We start from the raw sequence: 18,213 nt of genomic DNA, 5'->3' as shown, positions 1-18,213 counted from the left end.
CAAAGTGCTGGGATTACAGGTGTGAGCCACTACACTGGGCCCACCTTTCCTGTTTTTAGTTTGTGAGCTATTATCTTCCAACACTAGCAGTACTGGTGTCAGCTACCAGTACCAGGCAGAAACCTCAGGGATGCTGGGAATGTGTCTTTGCCCTCCTAGAGTTCTCAACCCAGGAGAGACAGAACCATGGTTGAGTTATTTATGTGCAAAATGTACCAGGCACTGTCTGGGCAGACCAGAGAAATAGAACACAGCCTCTACCTAAGGATAGGCGACAGACTGCCAAATGCCTAGGTCTAGGTCCATGGCCTTGACCTTGGGAAATGATTCATTCAGCAATACGCTGATTGAATGGGAGCCATCCCAGAGTCACCCAGATCTTCGCGGGCATGTCTGTCAGCATTGCCCAGGCTTTGCTTCTCACCAAAAAAATTTCTAAATCAATCTTTTCTTTTCTAAATATTCTTAAAATATTTCCCCCATTTTCCCAGAAGTTGCCCCTGACTCTCTTACTTGTATAAATTCATGAATAATTAAATACCCATGTGGGCAGAATATTCCTCACAGCTCAAAGGTAACAGTGGTCACATTAATTTCATAGGCAGCTTTATGTGTGGCTACAACAAATTTTACTAGCTTTTTCATTATCTTTCCACGAAATGAAGTTGAGAAAATAATTTTCCCTTTGCAGATTGAAGTTTTGTTTATGCAATTATCTTTTATTTAATAATAAAAATGTTTTAAAAATCCATGAATTGGCATACTTTGTTCATTTTAGTAGCTGGGGCTATGTAATGAATTATGTTTCCCTTTTTCCTTGGATTCTAGGAAGCGCAAAGATAAATTTGGAGCTTAGTCACAGAAGTAAGACAAGCCACTGGTGGTTAGAAAATTTGTATTCTTTTCTGCCTGGGTTCCAATTTCCTATTTCTATCTTAATAAACTCTCTGTTATATCTTCTGTTGTAAGCTTCACCAATTCTTTTTTGGTAAGAGGGAAATAAATGAAGTTGATTTTTAAAAGAAAGTACTTTTTTAAACACTTCTTTTTCCTCTGCCAGTAGAAACTATTTTTTCACTGTTTTTTATAAGTAGGCAAACACATATTGCAATATTATCAATACCAGAACTTCACATTCAGCAAGTTAGAGTTCGCACACCAGCTCAAACAATAAGGCATAAGAAGTATTTAAGATCACAGGTTAAAAATACAACAATATGCTACACATTCTAAGAGGTGATAATAAAGATTTTAGAATAAAAATTTAAAACAATTTTTAAAAATACAACAAAAGGCTGCTGTAGTAGTTCACACCTGTAATCCCAGCACTTTGGGAGGCTGAAGCGGGAGGATCCTTTGAGGGCTGGAGTTTGAGACCAACTTGGCCAACATAGCAAAGACCCCGTCTCTTAAAAAAAAATAAAATTAAAAATACAACAATAGACTCGAAAGTCAAACATTAAAGTTGAATGTAATTTTGAATACCTACCAATCAGGAATTTTAAATTACATAAAACAAAAAAATACTCTTAAAATAGTATTTCAAAAGAGGTTACTGGTCATTTAATGTATTCTTTTCCAGGAAAGATAGCTTTAATTTATGCCTAAGAGCAGGGTTGTCTGCCCTTCCATGATGCTGTCTCAGACATGAATGTTATAAATTGACGGAGACAGTTCTCCTCGCCTATGTTTGGTTTTCCCTAAATGCCCTTAGCAACCTATGTATAAATCCATGCATCTTGCCAAGCTATACTTATGGTTAGGCAGTAATTATAGTGTGCCTGGACAGAGCCCTCAAATGTTCACCTCAAGCAAGACGAATCTCCCTTCAATATTCTCCTGATCAAGTTTCTGCCCTATTTCTGGCCCCCACGTCCCAATCTTACTGGGCAGGAATCTAAAGACCACATTAATGAGCAAACAGCCCAGAACAGCCATCCGATTTTACAAGACTCCCCCAGGCAAGCATTAAATCCTCTGTCCCTACTGCCCTACCCCCATGCCCTGATGTGCTGCTGAGAGTGGATTTTTCATTCCTGCCAGCTGATTGTGTTCAGCAAATGTTTGTAAATGTCTGTGGCTGTGTCTCCTCCACGCTACGGTGAGCTTCCGCCCCCTGAAACTGTGTTTTCTGAGTCTTTTGTGTCTCCTAATGGTGCCTGGAACATTTTGCACATGATAAAGAACTCAAATAAAATGAACAATAAGCGTCCCCAACCAGCTAGAGCTTTTACGAGCTCTCAGTGAAAACTCTGAACCACATCAGCGTCTGATAAAGGCAAACATCTGGAGATGCCAGTGGCAGATGCCCAATTATGCTGAGTCTGATGAATGGGCACGGAGTTATTTGGGGCTCAGCAGCAATCCTCAGCTGGACCTGTTGGTACTGAGGGCGACAGGCTTCCCTCTTTCCAGGCACCATCCTGGCCTTCAAAGGGCTGGGAACTTCTGCTCATCTACCACCAGCCCCAGCCATCCCAACCAACCACTGCCACAAGATCTGCTGCCCCATCCCCAAGGAAGAGGATGGCCAGGTTAAATTGATTTTTTCATTCACTTTTTTATTTCACAGAAATATCATATTTTCTACAAGAAAGTGTTAATTATACCACAGACACCATCAAATGGTACTAAGTGATAACTAAATGTTCAGAAGGTTGACATGTATATTATTTCAAGTAGCTTCATGATTTATTATCTAATTTAGATAAATGGCAAATAGTGATATCATAATAGCCCCCTTTTATTCTGGTTTATGCCTCATTGTCTCTGGGTATAGAATAAAATGAATCATCAAACAGCCCCACAGGAAAGACTAGCAGACTGGTTAAGAGCATAGGCTCTAGCATCAGACCCTTGGGGGTTCAACTCCCCGCCCTGCTGTTGACCAAGGGCAAAAGTAGGCAGTACTAAGGGTGTCTCAGAGGGGACAAGGTTGATGATCAAGTGAGATAAACCACTTGACACTGTTCCGCATCAAGAATGTGCTCCACGTGTGTTAGCTGGAACTAAGTCTGGGGTTGAAGGCAGACTTAGTTGAAGGATTTCCACTCCAGGGCTCAGGCCCAGCTGAGAGGGGCATGCACCCATATCTGTCTCTGAATTGTACCCAGTGAGGATGGGGCTTCACTGTGAAGAGGCAGTAACTGTGGCATGCCATCCTGTGGCCAGGCGGGCATTTCTTCAGGGCCCAAGCTATGTTAACTTACATTTCTGAAAGAGGAAAAGGACTTTCAGACTGAGACTTTTACACCAAGAAGTCACCATTTTCATGAGTGTAGTTAGGCCCATGATGGGGGCAGAACACAAGGCCTCCCAGCCAAAGTTATTCTCTCTTTGTCTTTTTTTTTTTTTTTTTTTTTTTTGAGACAGGGTCTTGCTCTGTCACCCAGGCTGGAGTGCAGGGGCACTATCATGGCTTCCTGCAGCCTCAACCCTTAGGGCTCAAGCAATCCTCCTACCTCAGCCTCCTGAGTAGCTGGGACCACAGGTGTGTGCCACCACATGGGCTAATTTTTGAATATTTTGTAGAGATGGGGTTTTGCCATGTTGCCCAGGCTGGTCCAAACTGCTGGGATTATAGGTGTGAGCCACCACGTCCGGCCTGTGCATATCTCTTAGTGAAACCTGCCAAGGAAGCTGGCAAAGTAACAGAACCGTGTGGTCCAGGCCAGCAGGATGGAAGATACAGAGCAGTCATGAGTCCTGAGGCTGTGACCCCAAGTCCTCATCAAAACATCTGCCTTGGGGGAAGAAACTCTGCTGGTAGAATAGGTGTCTACAAGCAGTCCCAAAAGCTATAGGTCCTAGAGGGCAGATGCCACAAATGACAAGTCCCCAAAGTTAAAAACAAAAGCAGCAGAAGAGGAAAAGTTCATTTTCCTCGAGTTACCAAATTCCCAGATAAGAGCCAGGTCCTACATCTGCTAGGCCCACAGGGCCGGGCAAGTCTGTACACATGTGCCTGGGGTTACAGAGAGAAAGTTCAGAGCCGCCCCATTTCTGCTGCTGCCAAGGACAAGTCTCCCACACAGTGTTCCAAGTCACTGGAGTGGATCTGTCAAGTACCAGGGGCTTTTCATTTCCAATTTGGATGGAAAGACTTCTTTTCTATGCTGTGTTCCTGTGTTTCAGCCTGTGTTTCAGGTTGTCCTGATGCCCCCAGCATCTATACAAAGATGACAGCCTCTCCGGTCTAGCACCTCAATGGCAGGCGGGCTGGGGGCACAGGTAACCCCTATTTCCTACCTGGTGAACCCCTGACAAGTCCCTTCAGACCTGCTTCTAAAGGTTGCTTGCCAGCCCGTCCTCAAGCCCCACCCCCTGCACACCCACTCTCAAAATTGCTAAGCTGAGGCCCATGGAGATTCCAGGAGAAAACAGAGCAGCTGGGTGTGGTGGCTCATGCCTGGGAGGCCAAGGCAAACAAGAATCCCTTGAGTCTAGGAGTTCAAGACCAGCCGGGCAACGCGATGAAACCCTGTCCCTACAAAAAATACAAAGGTTAGCCGGGCCGGGCGTGGAGGCTCACGCCTATAATCCCAGCACTTTGGGAGGCTGAGGTGGGCAGATCACTTGAGGTCGGGAGTTCGAGACCAGCTTGACCAACATGGAGAAACCCCATCTCTACTAAAATACAAAATTAGCCGGGCATGGTGGCGCATGCCTATAATCTCAGCTACTCAGGAGTCTGAGACAGGAGAATCGCTTGAACCCGGAAGGTGGAGGTTGTGGTGAGCTGACATCGTGCCATTGCACTCCAGCCTGGGCAACAAGAGTGAAACTCCGTCTCAAAAAAAAAGGTTAGCCGGGCGTGATGGTGTGCACAGAGTAGTCCCAGCTACTCAGGAGGCTGAGGTGGGAGGATTGCTTGAGCCCAAGAGGCAGAGGCTGCAGTGAGCCATGATGGTACCACTGCAGAGAATGAGACCCTGTCAAAAAAAAAAAAAAAAAGAAAAAAAAAAACAGAGAAACAATGGCAGGTTGTCATCCTGCCCAGCATCCCAGCTGCACCTCAGCCTCCCTGGGACCTGGTGTTCCTGCAAAAGAAAGTGCATGGGACTTCTGACAGCTGGCCCCTCTGACTCCTGTGTGTGTGGTCACCCCTCTAGTCACAGGCACTCAGTAAGTGCTGCCACACAAGAGTGGGGAGCTGTTCCCCTTCATTATGGAATATTTGTCAGGGTATCCTTCAAGGCATGAGGCCCAGCCCTGGTTTTTAAATGAGCTGGGGTAAAATTATTGTGCAAACAATCAAACCTCAGCAAATCCATTCTAATTCATTTCATTTAAAACTTTTGTTTTCCATAAAGGATTAGGCTAGGAAAGAATTTAATCACATCAAATCCACTTCTAAAATGGTTACAGATCCCGGGATCAAGAGTAATGATTACAAAAAAAGAATAAAAATCCCTGGATATAGAGAACTCATGTTTGGTACTGAATTGGTCAAACCAGCCTTCCTGACGTCAAGAAGTAGCCTTTTTCCAGGACTAGGAAAACTGTATTTGTTGTTTTCAGGCATGAATGAAGGCAGAAATAGAGGTGAGGCCAGGTCAGCTCACTTCTCTTTACGCAAAGGTCAGTTCTGACCTGTAACAAATTTGTATTGGCATCTACTCTGAGCCTGGCACTGTTCTGGGTGTCACAGATCCAACAGTGAACACAACAGACAGAATCCCTGTCCTCAGGGAGCTCGTGTTTCAGTGGAAGAAGAAAGACAACATAGAAATGCATAATGAGTTAAGTGGTGATGTTTTGGAAAGAAAAATGAAGCAGGGAAGGGAATAGAGGGGAGGGTGACAGGAGGCATTATTTGTCCGGGATGGTCAGAGAAAGCTATCCCAAGGGGGTGATGTTTGAAACAGGGACCTGAACAAAGTGTAGGAGGGAGCCACATCACATCTAAAATCAGAGCTGTAGGAACAAAGGCCCTGGGGCCAGACGGAGCATGACACTCTGTGCTGCACCCTGACACAGTGTCTACAAATCCATTCTACATACTCCAGAGGCAAGACTAGCTCATCATCATTATAGAAACAAAGCCTCCCCTCCAGCAAGTCAGCAGAGCACATCTCAGGCCCAACAAGCCCTTCTCAGCATCTTCCTGGAAGTCTCCTAACTCAGCATACACTGGTTTTCCAGGGGAATGACATTCCAGTTGGAGGCTGCATTCCTAAGAATTCCTAACTATTGAATGCATTCCAGCATCCAATCAGGAAAGGCACTGACCTGCTGTCACCTTGAACACTCAGGCATAGCACTCCCCATGCTATATAGCCAATCACTACCGAACAGACCGCTGGAAGGAGTCACCACGCCCTCCACCACCAGCATAAATGTACCCACTGACCTCACGTGGGCCCTGCTCTGTGGGGCTGCTACAGCTTGTGCAAGATGAAAAGCCACACTGAGTTGAGTCATGACTCTGGCTTATTGCTTGTCCTCAGATTATGACAAATATGCACACAGAATCAATCCCTGCCTCCTGGCCCTCAGCACCCAGCTGCAGCCCCCTTCCTAGGGTGGTGTGTCACATGTCACATACCATCTCCATTTTATAGAGGAGAGAAATGGAGGCCTGCAGAGGTGAGGTGCTGTATCACTCAGGGTTCAATCAGGGAGGCAGAATACTACAAGTATAATGGAATCAGAGATTTATTCTAAGAATAAGACCTTATTAATTGTAGGAAGAGTCAGGGAAATGACGGTCTAAAAGGGAGAGAGACGTGACTCAGAGGAAGGTCACTAGCCAGCCGTGGCGTGGGTGAAGGAGAGTCAGTGCTTGCAGGGAGGTCCTGCTAAGGAAGGCTGGGTAGGATTCTGTAGCACCTTGTTGCCTCTTTGTGGCTACCGCCTCTTTGAGTTTTCAGAGAATTGGCTGGTGTGGGCCTGGGGTCGCTATTGGTCATCTAGGCTGGCAGACAGGAAAGAGAGCTGAACACAAAGCCATGACAAGTGAGGATAAACTGGAAGCTGCTGTCCTCTTAGCCATTTGGCATGTTGGCCTTGCTGGGATTCTAAAGATCTGAGAGGAAGGCATTTATAAGGTCCTAGGTGCTTTAAGAAGGCTTCCAGGCCAGGCGCGGTGGCTCACGCCTGTAATCCCAGCACCTTGGGAGGCCGAGGCTGGTGGATCACGAGGTCGGGAGATCGAGACCATCCTGGCTAACACGGTGAAACCCCATCTCTACTAAAAATACAAAAAAAAACTAGCCGGGCGTGGTGGCGGGTGCCTGTAGTCCCAGCTACTCGGGAGGCTGAGGCAGGAGAATGGTGTGAACCCAGGAGGCGGAGCTTGCAGTGAGCCGAGATCCCGCCACTGCACTCCAGCCTGGGCGACAGAGCGAGACTCTGTCTCAAAAAAAAAAAAAAAAAAAAAAAAGAAGGCTTCCAGAAAACTGGTATGACAGCCTGCCTTGTACCTATGAAATTCTCCTGTCCTGGCCAGCACACTGCCCTGAAACTTCCCCTTGCAATAAGAAGACTGAAGTTCCTGGCACCAGGCTACTGGTGTGGGGATCTCAGACAATTACCATTTAGGCGAGGCCAGGATCAGGGAGATTCTTGGACAGATGCCCTGTCCCACCTCCACCCTGACTCTAAAGCATGCTCCAAAGACAGGGCCCTGTCTTCAAACTCACCCCCCATAACATCCCACTTACCCCCCAGCCCCTGCTGCCTCCTATACGCCATCACCCCCAATTCCACTTCCAGCCCCAACTGCCCAAACTCAAGTATTGCATTTTCTACTCCCTCCTGGATATCACCACTGAGCCGGGCAGCAAAAACCTGAAAAATTGGCTCAGAAAACCACCACTGCCAGTGACATCAGGTCCAAATGTGTCAGCTACATGTTGAAGTGCTCCCTGCAACAGGATATGGCATGCCGCTCCCCTCAGCCCATTCTTCCGTCAGGTGGACTGGGACAGAAAAGGGGTGAGACCCAGGGATGCTGTGAAAAATGCCCAGACTTTGGAGCATGACCAATCGGAGCTCAAGTCCCAGTTCTGACACTCACTGATGCTGGCCTGGGTAGTTCATCCAAGACTCTGTACTTCTGTTTCACTGTCTGAGTTCTGAGGCCAGCACCTCACAGAGGGTGGCACTGGCAGTACTCTGAAGGCGATGGGTGGGAGTCAGGAGAAAAAAGTTCAATCCAGTGCAAAACTAACAGATCCAATCACAAGCATCCAATAATCTGATTATTATTTGGCCTCTGTGATCCCACAAACCACCACTTAGAAGAGAAATCCTCTCTCACTCAGAGCTGGCCAGAAGTTGCCATGTACCTGAACCCAGTTACACTCCTCAGCCACAGACGGGGCTGGTATGGCCAGCCCTGCACACTGGGTGATTGCCCAGGTTTGGTTTTGAACAGAGCAGTGTTCCAGGTGTCTAGGCACCTTTGTCGGTGCTTGAGAGGCACAACCATGGTAGATCAAGACTGCAGGGACTCATGGCCAGTCTGAAAGATGCCCCCATCTGTGTGTGGGACATACAAGTCTGCGTACTTATAGCATATAGTACTAAAAAAGTTCATCTCTTCCATTTAATTTTTAGAAAACTGTCAGAAAGTGCAAGTTGAGGATTCTTGTCTGAATCTAATCCAACCACTACTGTAGTCTAACCCATGGACCAGCTTCTGTCCCTTGATAAATGTGACTTAGAACAACCATATTGAATTAGGAGCTGATTATATCTGATTTGCCCTGTAACAGGGTTAGGTCCATTTCCTGGGATGTAGCAGAAGGGCCTGATGGTCACCAGGCTAATCCATAATTATCGTTTAAAATTACAGACCAAATGGGTCATGCTGGCAAGGTCAGGGGGACACCCTAGCAGAGCTGGGCTGGACTTTCCAGCACCTCCACAAAGCCCTTGACCCTTACCCAGGACCACATCACCCCTGACACGTATTTGAGGTGGTTCCTTCTAGAGGCCACTTGGCAGAGGCAGGAGGTGGGACTAGGAGGTTCTGTGGCAGGGTGGATTGAGAAGAGCACTGGTTTTAGAGTCAGACAGACCTGGGTTCAAATCCCAGCTCCTCCAGTGTGATCTTGGTAGCATGCTTTACCCCTCTAGGCCTCAGTTTCCTCATCTGTAAAATGGTGACTACAATAGTAGCTACCCTGCTATGGCGTAGAGTGGAGAGGTGTGGTGACATCCACACTGGTGCCTGGGGAGGCATGAGGCTATGGAGAGAAGTTGGGCCCAGGCCAACTTGGCCTTAGCCCTGAGACAAGGCAGGGCTTTGGGTTTATCGTGGATGTCACTGATGTACTGTGTTTATAACAAGGGGCTCCTTTCTGGACATGGTCACTACAAAGCAAAGTCCATACCTGGCCACTGGTGCAGTCTTCCAAATGAAGAGGACAAGGCAACCTGGCAGTCTAGGCAAGCAGCAGCTGATTGGGTTCTAAGTCATCCAGGAAGAATGGCCAGTGGGGGGTCTGACCACCATTCTTCCTTCCTCCCCACCCACCCGCCCCTACATTGTATCAGCTGCCTCTAGGGAGCCTGGGCCTCAAGGCTCCTTCTTTGTGGGTGTCTACAAGATGGGATGGATGGCACTTGGCTCTTAAAGGGGACCCCACAGCCCTAGAAGGGGTTCCTACTTACCTCCATTCCAGGCAGCAGATGCACTGGGGGCGTGGGGACAGCAGAGTTTTTCTCTTTACATCCAAGGCCTGTGGGACCAGGGGCTGACACTCATAAATGAAGGATAGTGGTGAGTGGACATGCTATGGGGCACCAGACCATGGGGCAGTGGGGTAAGATGGTGACTCCTCCTTCTCACCTCCTGACCTTCACCTTGAACCCAGAACAGGAGCCAGGTAATAGGAGAAGCCAGAAGTCCCCATGTGGGGAAAATGGGGCCTCACTGCACAGCCTAGCCAGTCTTGATTTTGAATCCTGAAGTGACCTCCCCTCAAGCCCACCCAGAGGGACATTTTCTGGCTTCAGCATTTGAATGAGAGTCTGAGAACCCAGAGGTATAGGCAGAGGCTGGGCGGGCCTGAGGAGGCCGGGAGGATTTGCTCTCTTTGTTCAGAGCCAACAACTACAGGCTCAGTGTTTTTAAACGTTTGAATCAACAGAGAGACTGTTTATCACTATTTTAAATAAGAAATGTAATTAGAGGTTAGTGAGCCCCCAGAGCTCCTGGCCACAATGTCAAAGGCTTCCTTGACCCGGAGTGGGGAACAGAATGAAAAGTGACCACAGACACACTCCGCTTCGGCGTGCTCTGCCACAAATCCCGCCTGATGGGTGCTCCCACCAAGGCCCATAAGAGATTCTGTGGCTAATGGAATGGCATTTCACGTAGGTCCACGTTTTTCTCATTCCTAGGTGGCTTTTCTTTCTAAACTTGGGAACATGGAGATTCTATTTTAAAAGCATGAATTACTGTCCAATTTTAATGTAACTAATGCCAACCAAAAACCAACTTTGAACTGAGGAAAGGAAACAAAAGCAATTTATGGGATAATTTTGTGTTCACATCCCTCAAGATTACTTGAGAACACTTGTCTGATGCATTTATTTCTGGTCAAGAAAAGTGAATAGCCAGCTTTTTGGTGGTTTCTGGAGAACAAGGTGAAGGTTGGCCACATCAGCCTGGAAGACTCCAGCTCGGCCACCTCAGGCCAGGATCCTCCTCGGGGCTCAAAGAGGTAGTGTCAGGAGGGTAAAAATAGCGCGAGGGATTCGGCACCAGCTTTCTGACACATGGTTTTCTCATCCCAGGGACTGCCACGTAGGGCCCTCCTTTTCCAGCTATTCTAAGTGAAAAAGAAAAAAGTCAGATTATTTGAGAACGAAATAAAAACAGTGCTATATTTTAACCACCTTTTCTGTGATCTGCCTCTTCTCCCAAGTGCTCTTTTTGGCTCTTCTTTCCTCACCAAGCCAAAAATGGGATGAGCCCCAAGCTTCTGTCCTTGACCCCCTTTTTCCCTCCGCCTGTTCTCCCTGAGAACAACATCCACAGCTGCAGCTCCAGCAGGGGCCCAGGTGGTCACAGCCCTAGCACGTTCCGGACGCCCACCCACCTCTTGGACTCCCTTCCTCCCTGACGAAGCCCCAACATCCCAGAACCAGATTCTGCATCTCCCTCTGAAAGGCTGCCTTTGGGGCATATTCCTCCCTGTGGTTGTCATCCCCTGGCCTTGCCTGTCTGCAGGAGGCCAGGACTGTTTGACATGTGACCCAGGTCCCAGACCCTCTAGAGGCCACCTCTGGGGTGGTGCCAGGAGCAATGGGGGCTCACTGTAGGAGGCCCTAAGACGAAGCACTGCCACCAGGGGAGGGGGGAAGGCTTCCTGAAGAGACCCCCCCGCAAAAGGCAAGAAGATGAGGAGGAGCTAACCAGACGAGGCGTGGAATTCCAGTTTGGGGAAAGGCCCTGCTGGAAAGAGACTGGGACCAAGGAGGAAAGAGGAGAGCTCTGAGGACAAGCTTGGCAAGAAGTGTGACAGGAGAGGAGGCAGGCGTGGGGCATGGATTTTATCCTGGGGGCCATGAAAGAGTTCTCAGCTGGGAGGGTGCCCAGATATGTACCTAGAAAGATCACTCTGGCTTCTGTATGGAGAACAAATGGAGGGCACGAGGCTGAAGGACACTAGGGAGAGACAATGGGCTTGACTGGGTGTTCCCCATCATCCCTCAGCCCCAGAGCAGAACACTACCTGGTTCCTGCTGGGTTTGTACCTCCCAATCCCCGCCAGTTTTCTGACCATTCAGATGTCCAGGACAACAGCTGATGGATGAATTCACACTCAAGTGTTAAGAACAAATCGTGGCAGCATCCACCTTGAATCCCTCTGGGACAGAGGAGGAGGCAGGTAAGAGGGGAAGGCGGTGGCTAGCAAGACTTCCCAACCCCTGGGGTGTTCCTCCCTTACCTATGGGTGCTCCTGTCTATTAGAGAGCCCCATCGGTCAAAATGCTAACCAGGATGGGGCCATAGATAAGTCTTGCTCACAGAATCTGTGCCACCCTCTAGCTGTGTGACTGAGCAAGTCACTTATGCCCCTCCGAGCCTGTTTTCATCTCTGAGTACGGGATCGATAAGACCTACCCTCCCCAGGCTGCTTAGGGGGTGAAACAAGACATTGTGCATGGAATGCTCTGAACACAGTGCCTGGCACACAGTGGGTGCCCCAAAACATTTTTGATATAATCATATTGATGAAGATGATGATTCCAGTAATCTATAGGCACTCACGACATACACATGAGTTCACACAGTTTTTAGATTTCAAGTCTCCATGTTGCATTTTCGTTTTGTTTTCTTTTGTTTTATGAGAAAGTAGCCTCATTGAGGCACTAATTCAAACAATTGGGAGTAGTTCTCACAGCTCCTGCTGTGCCCCCTGGTGTGTACAAAGGGAATCGAAGCTTCTGGTGATGGACATGCCCGCCTGGCTAGAAATCACTTTATTGATTCCACCAAGGTTCCCGGAAGGCTTCTATCAGGGACTGGGCCCTGTGCTTGGAGCTGAGGGGGCTCTAGGCTGCCTGGAGTACAAAGCCCTGGGGTGTGAGACTGAGGGGAGGGGGTTGGAAGCTTTAAAGCTGAGCCTTGGAGGAGCTGGACCACCAGGGTGTTCCAGACACAGGGTACAGCATGTGCAAAGGCATGGAGGCGTGAAAGAGCATGGTATGTTCCAGGAACAGTGAACGCTAGAGGTCAGGGCCGTCAGATCAAATCAGTAGGAGAAAGGGAGGGGCACAAATAAGGCTGGGGAGGGTGGGGCCTGGTCACTGGGGGCCCTCAAGCCAGGCCGGGTAGAAGGATTGATCCTGGGGGTAGAGGGAGATCTGGAGATGCTCGACAAGGGCAGAATGAGCTCAGAGCTGCTGGTGGTAGGGATCACAGACTTCAGCCCGATTGGGAGGGAAGGGGCTCAATGCAGGCAAGACAGGAGGAGGCCCTGGTGGAGATGACAGCCAGGGAAAGGTTGGGAGTAGGGACTAGAAATGGACTCAGGAACTAGGAGTAATTGGCCTTGACTCTGGACAGGACACTTGGGGCTGAGGGAGGGGCCAAGGACAGAGTAGACAACTAGGAGCTGCACCCGCTGAGGCTGGAAGGGCAGGGCTGGGCTGCCCAGGCTAGGCACACTGAGCTGAGGCACCCATGAGACAGGACTCTGCTCCCTGCCTTCCCTCAACCACTTTCAGTCTGTTTGTCTCTCTTCTTTAACTGCCACAATAGGAAACCAAAGTCTTTTTCATTGTTTGATATATTCCTCATTTTTAATTTAAAAAAAAGAGTTAGTGAAATGTTTTCTATTTCCTTCTCAACAGAAAAGCAACATTACCTATATACATAGTCTCTCATATATAGGAATGTCTAGATTTTACTTTTCCCTTGATGTATTTTTTTAAGACAGTTTAGACACTGGGATGAAATTTAGAGCTGTCTGTCACCTTGGTGCTCAGCTAGCTGCCACTCAGGGTCACCCCCTAAGTGGGCCCAGACTAGGGCAGCCACAGGCCTGAGCTCACCTGCCCCATCTCAGGCTCATTGCTCAATGACTTGAGGTAAACTGGGACATGACGGCTATGGGACTCACCTATGGGACTGAGATCTTCCCTCAAAGCCAGAGGGCACACTTTAAACCCTGGAGATGATGACATTTTGATAAAGTTTAAAAAACTATTTAACTTTGCAAGACAAACAGCTAATAAAATAGAATCTTTTTTGGTAACCACCCATACACCAATCAATCTGTCACTCGAAAAACTAGTTCCCAAGAAGTGTGAAATGAGGCCACTCTCGAGTTCTGTGGGAACAGAGAGCCCCTGAAAAGCCTTCCTCTCGACCAGATTACAGTTGCCACCCAACACAAGGAAAATCTCTGATTCTGAGCACAGGAAATACACAGCTAATGAGTAGCTCAATCAATACTGAGTTTTGGAAGGTGAACCATGAGGTTAGGGGTCACTGTTACACTGTTTATGTGCCCCCAGCCCACATATGACCTATAATCCTGCCTCTTTTTTTTTTTTTTTTTTTCCTTTTCTTTTCAATTCCGTCCCCCTTGGGAAAGATATATATAAGCATTTCCCACCCCAGGGGGGGCTAGCCAAGGGAGTGATGCCATGGGGGCCTCTTCTGCACTGCAGCCATTCAAGCAAGAATTTAAAACAAAGGGTCATTCAACACCACCAACAAAAATCAATAGGACAAGCCTCAGTCATAAAACACATCTCTGTGCCCACCTGAGGCCACCATTAGAATGAGACTTCACCTCACTCACTCTCTCTGTATCTCTAGCTCTGCCTGATTGCCTCTTGTTTTTTCTGTTTTCCCTTAGCTCTAATTCCCTATTTAAACAAACAAACAAACAAAGTCTCATACTGTGCATAGGATACAGTTTAAGTTATCTTAAATCTTTTGGGGAACAAGAGAAAATAAATGAATTAATTAATCAGAACCTGCCCAAAGCAGCTGTGACTGAAGAATTCTGAATCCTGCTGTACTAAGAAGGAAAGCAGACAGTTACAAGTGCTAAATGATGAGCAGCAGTGTCTGCATGCAGTAGGCACCCAATAAATGTCAATTAATTTGTTTTTTAAATGATGGAATCTGAAGGAACAAAGGACATGAACTGGATTATAACTACTTTGAAAGAAATAAATGACAACAACAACAAAATACTAACAGAAACAGATCAGAAAAAACAATAGCCTTAATTCCATGGTGAAAATGATAAAAGAATTGGAAAACACCTGGAAGTAGTAATTGGCATTAACAGAAACAAATAGAACAAAGAAATTAGTTATGTTGAGGATAAGGTAAGACATGAAACCTAAAATGTAGACAAAGAAAACAGAGGAGCAAATAACTGATTTGGAAAATGGAAAAATTGTATCACAGCCCTAAAGTAGTCCTAGAAAAGAGAGATGAATGGATGAGGAACACATAAAGGAGACATCAGGAAAGAAATAATATAAGTTTCCAGAAATGAAAAAACAGCTCAGCCTAGAACTAAAGAAAACACACTGTGCCTTTCAAGTTCAACTCTGAGGGAAAGAAATAAGCATTTGCTAGTTTAAATTTTGCATTATAAATTATCCAGTAAGCTGAAGTGAAAGGAGATATGTTCTTCTGATATTGTGTAAGAATGACAGGAGAACTGACATCACAAATATTGAAGACAAAATGAGCCTCAAAAAAATGTGCAATTCTAACTGCACAAGTAGATTCTAACCACATCAGTTATGCTCCTAAACAAGACTTGTTCTCTACAAGTAGGGGAAAACAAAGTCATGTAAAAATTGGGGAAAGTTGTGCACAACTGTACTTTTTTAAAGCAAAGGAGAATATCTGATTTTTACAAAAATATAAAAGACAAAAGCTATCTTACATAACAAGAAATTAGAATTAAAATGGACCAATTGAAGAAGAAAGAAAGAGTAAGTGATCTGACAAAATGTAGTCACTCCCAAGAGTCCACCTACACACGAATAATTCTCAAACCTGCTCCAATCTGGACCTCAACTCTGAGTTCTGGGTCTGAATATCCCACTTCTGTCTGGATATGTCTATGCAAATGTCATTCAACACCACAAACCCTGCCTTCACTCATTCACCCACCCCCACTGCCAGCAAACAACTTCACTAGCCATACAGTTACCTGAACCAGGAGACCTCTGAATAAATTCCTGGTTCATTTTCCTTTTTGTTTTTTTTGTTTTTGTTTTTTTTGTTTATTTGAGACACAGTCTCACGCTCCATCGCCCAGGCTGGAGTGCAGTGGTGCCATCTCAGCTCACTGCAACCTTGACCTCCTGGGTTCAAGCAATTCCCCTGGCTTTGCCTCCCGAATAGCTGGGACTACAGGGTCATACCACCACACCCAGCTAATTTCTATATTTTTACTAGAGATGGGGTTTTACCATGTTGGCCACGGTGGTCTTGAACTCCTGACCTCAAGTGATCTGCCTGCCTCGGCCTCCCAAAGTTCTGGGATTATAAGCATGAGCCACCATGCCCAGCCTCCTGGTCCATTTTCATGTTACCCAGGTACCCCTTGGTCCCCATCCATTTGTATAAGTCTGCTTGGGCTACCATAACAAAATATCACAGACTGGGTGGGTTAAACAACTGAAATTTAGTTTCTTACAGGTTAGAGGCTAGAAATCTGAGTTCAATGTTCTGGTTGATTCAGTTTCTGGTAAGGGCTCTCTTCTGGGCTTGTAGACAGCCGCCTTCTCACTAAGTCCACATATGGCTTTTCCTTGGTTCATGTGAGCACTTTGGCATCTCTCTTTTTTTTTTTTTTTTTCCAGATAGCGTCTCATTCTGTCACACAATCTGAGCTCACTGCAACCTCCGCCTCCCGTGTTCAAGTGTGCCTCAGCCTCCCAAGTAACTGGGACTACAGGCGCACACCATCATACCCAGCTAATTTTTGTCTTTTTAGTAGAGACAGGGTTTCGTATGTTGGCCAGGCTGGTCTCTAACTCTTGGCCTCAAGTGATCCTCCTACCTTGGCCTCCCAAAGTGCTAGGATTACAGGTGTGAGCCACCGCACCTGGCCTGGCATCTCTTCTTATAAGAACACTAATCTTATCAGATCAGGGGCCCATCCTTATGACCACTTTTAAACTTAATTACAAATACTCCTCAACTTATCATGGGGTTACATCCCTATATACCCATCTTTTGTTGAAAATACAGTTCCTTGAAAATACATTTAATACACCTAAACTAGAAAACATTATAGCTTAACCTAGCCTATATTAAACATGTTCAAAACACTCACATTAGCTTACGGTTGGGCAAAATCATCCAACAAAGTCTATTTTATAATAATAACTAACATTTTATAATAAAAAATTAAAATAATAAAAAGAAAAGGTCAAAATTCAAAGTACAATTTCTATGGAATGTCTCTTACTTTTGCACCATTGAAAAGTTGAAATATCTTGGCCAGGCACAGTGGCTTATGCTTGTAATCCCAGCACTCTGGAAGGCCAAGGTGGGCAGATCACCTGAGGTCAGAAGTTTGAGTCCAGCCTGGACCACATGGTGAAACCCTGTCTCTACTAAAAACACAAAAACTAGCTGGATGTGGTGGTGGGCACCTGTAATCCCAGCTACTTGGGAGGCTAAGGCACGAGAATCGCTTGAATCTGGGAGGTGGAGGTTGCAGTGAGCCAAGATGGCACCACTGCACTCCAGTATGGGTAACAGAGTGAGACTCTGTCTCAAAAAAGAAAAAAGGAAAAGTAGAAAATTCTTAAGGCACACCATCGTAAGTCAGAGACCATCTATACTTCCTTAAAGCCTCCATCTGCAAATGCAGCCATGCAGTGGGTTTAGGGCTTCAACATATAAATTTGTTGGGGACACAAACATTCAGTCCATAACACCATTCTATCCTCTTAGATGTCCCCCAGATATGTGACCCTTCTCTCTTCCCACTGCCTTGGCCCTTCCATCTCCCTGCTTTGCCTACTGTACTGGCCTTCCTGCTTGTCTCCCCTCCTGCCTACCCCATGCTCCCTGCAGAATTATCTTTCCAAATGGATAACTGATCACTGAATGCTTACAAAGAGTCGTCACCAATATCATCTCATCTAATTCTCCCAACAGCCTTGCAAAGTAGTAGAAACCCAAGGCTCACAGAGACTAAGCGAAGGCCCAGTGTTGCCCAGGGCCAGGTTTGAACCTAGATGGGTCTCTGAAGTGCACAGTCTTTCCAAGTGTGTCTCTCACCTTTGTAATCCAAACTTCTGAAAGGGTGTCAGGTCCACAATATACATAACAATTAATGACTGGCAGACGAATGGGCTTCATATGTAATCATAACTTCAACTTCATCTTCTTCAGTATTTATAGGCAAGTTGATCTCCCTACTGAGTCCAACTAACAGAGATCCAGGCCCTCTGTTTTGCTGCTTCTTTGAGGGAAATGAGGGGTTAACATTTTGTTAATCAAAATGAAAATGTGTACTTCTCCTGTTAAAGACAGCTCCCTCATGTGACTTCAATTATTTACTAGCAGATTTATTTGCACTGTTAAAGGCAGAACTTTTTCAAGCATAAAATGACAAACTACTGCTTTGTCTTAATTCCCCATTAGCTTATGTCCTAATCTTTGTTCACTGAGGTGGGGGCACTGTCCCACTCACTGGAAGATCAAGTTGAACAAACCAGGTGAGACACTCCCCACCCTAAAGTGTTACTCGGAGA

The 18,213-nt window shown here is 46.4% G+C and overlaps 1 protein-coding gene across 2 annotated transcripts in view; it reads left to right on the top strand.

The window, feature by feature from the left end:
• Positions 1–18,213, top strand: part of SMPD3 (sphingomyelin phosphodiesterase 3) — a 92,044-nt gene that overhangs the window by 40,677 nt on the left and 33,154 nt on the right. The window contains exon 1 of one of the 2 annotated variants that reach the window (XM_050773337.1): positions 11,269–11,846. The exons of the other annotated variant lie outside the window; for it this stretch is intronic. The gene's annotated coding sequence lies outside the window, so the exon portion shown is untranslated. Of the gene's footprint in view, positions 1–11,268; positions 11,847–18,213 lie in introns of those variants that run through there. 2 annotated transcript variants of the gene reach the window in all.

Source organism: Macaca thibetana, chromosome 20 (assembly GCF_024542745.1).
Source record: "Macaca thibetana thibetana isolate TM-01 chromosome 20, ASM2454274v1, whole genome shotgun sequence".
NCBI classification, from domain to species: domain Eukaryota; kingdom Metazoa; phylum Chordata; class Mammalia; order Primates; family Cercopithecidae; genus Macaca; species Macaca thibetana.
This window is presented reverse-complemented; position numbering and strand designations above follow the sequence as displayed.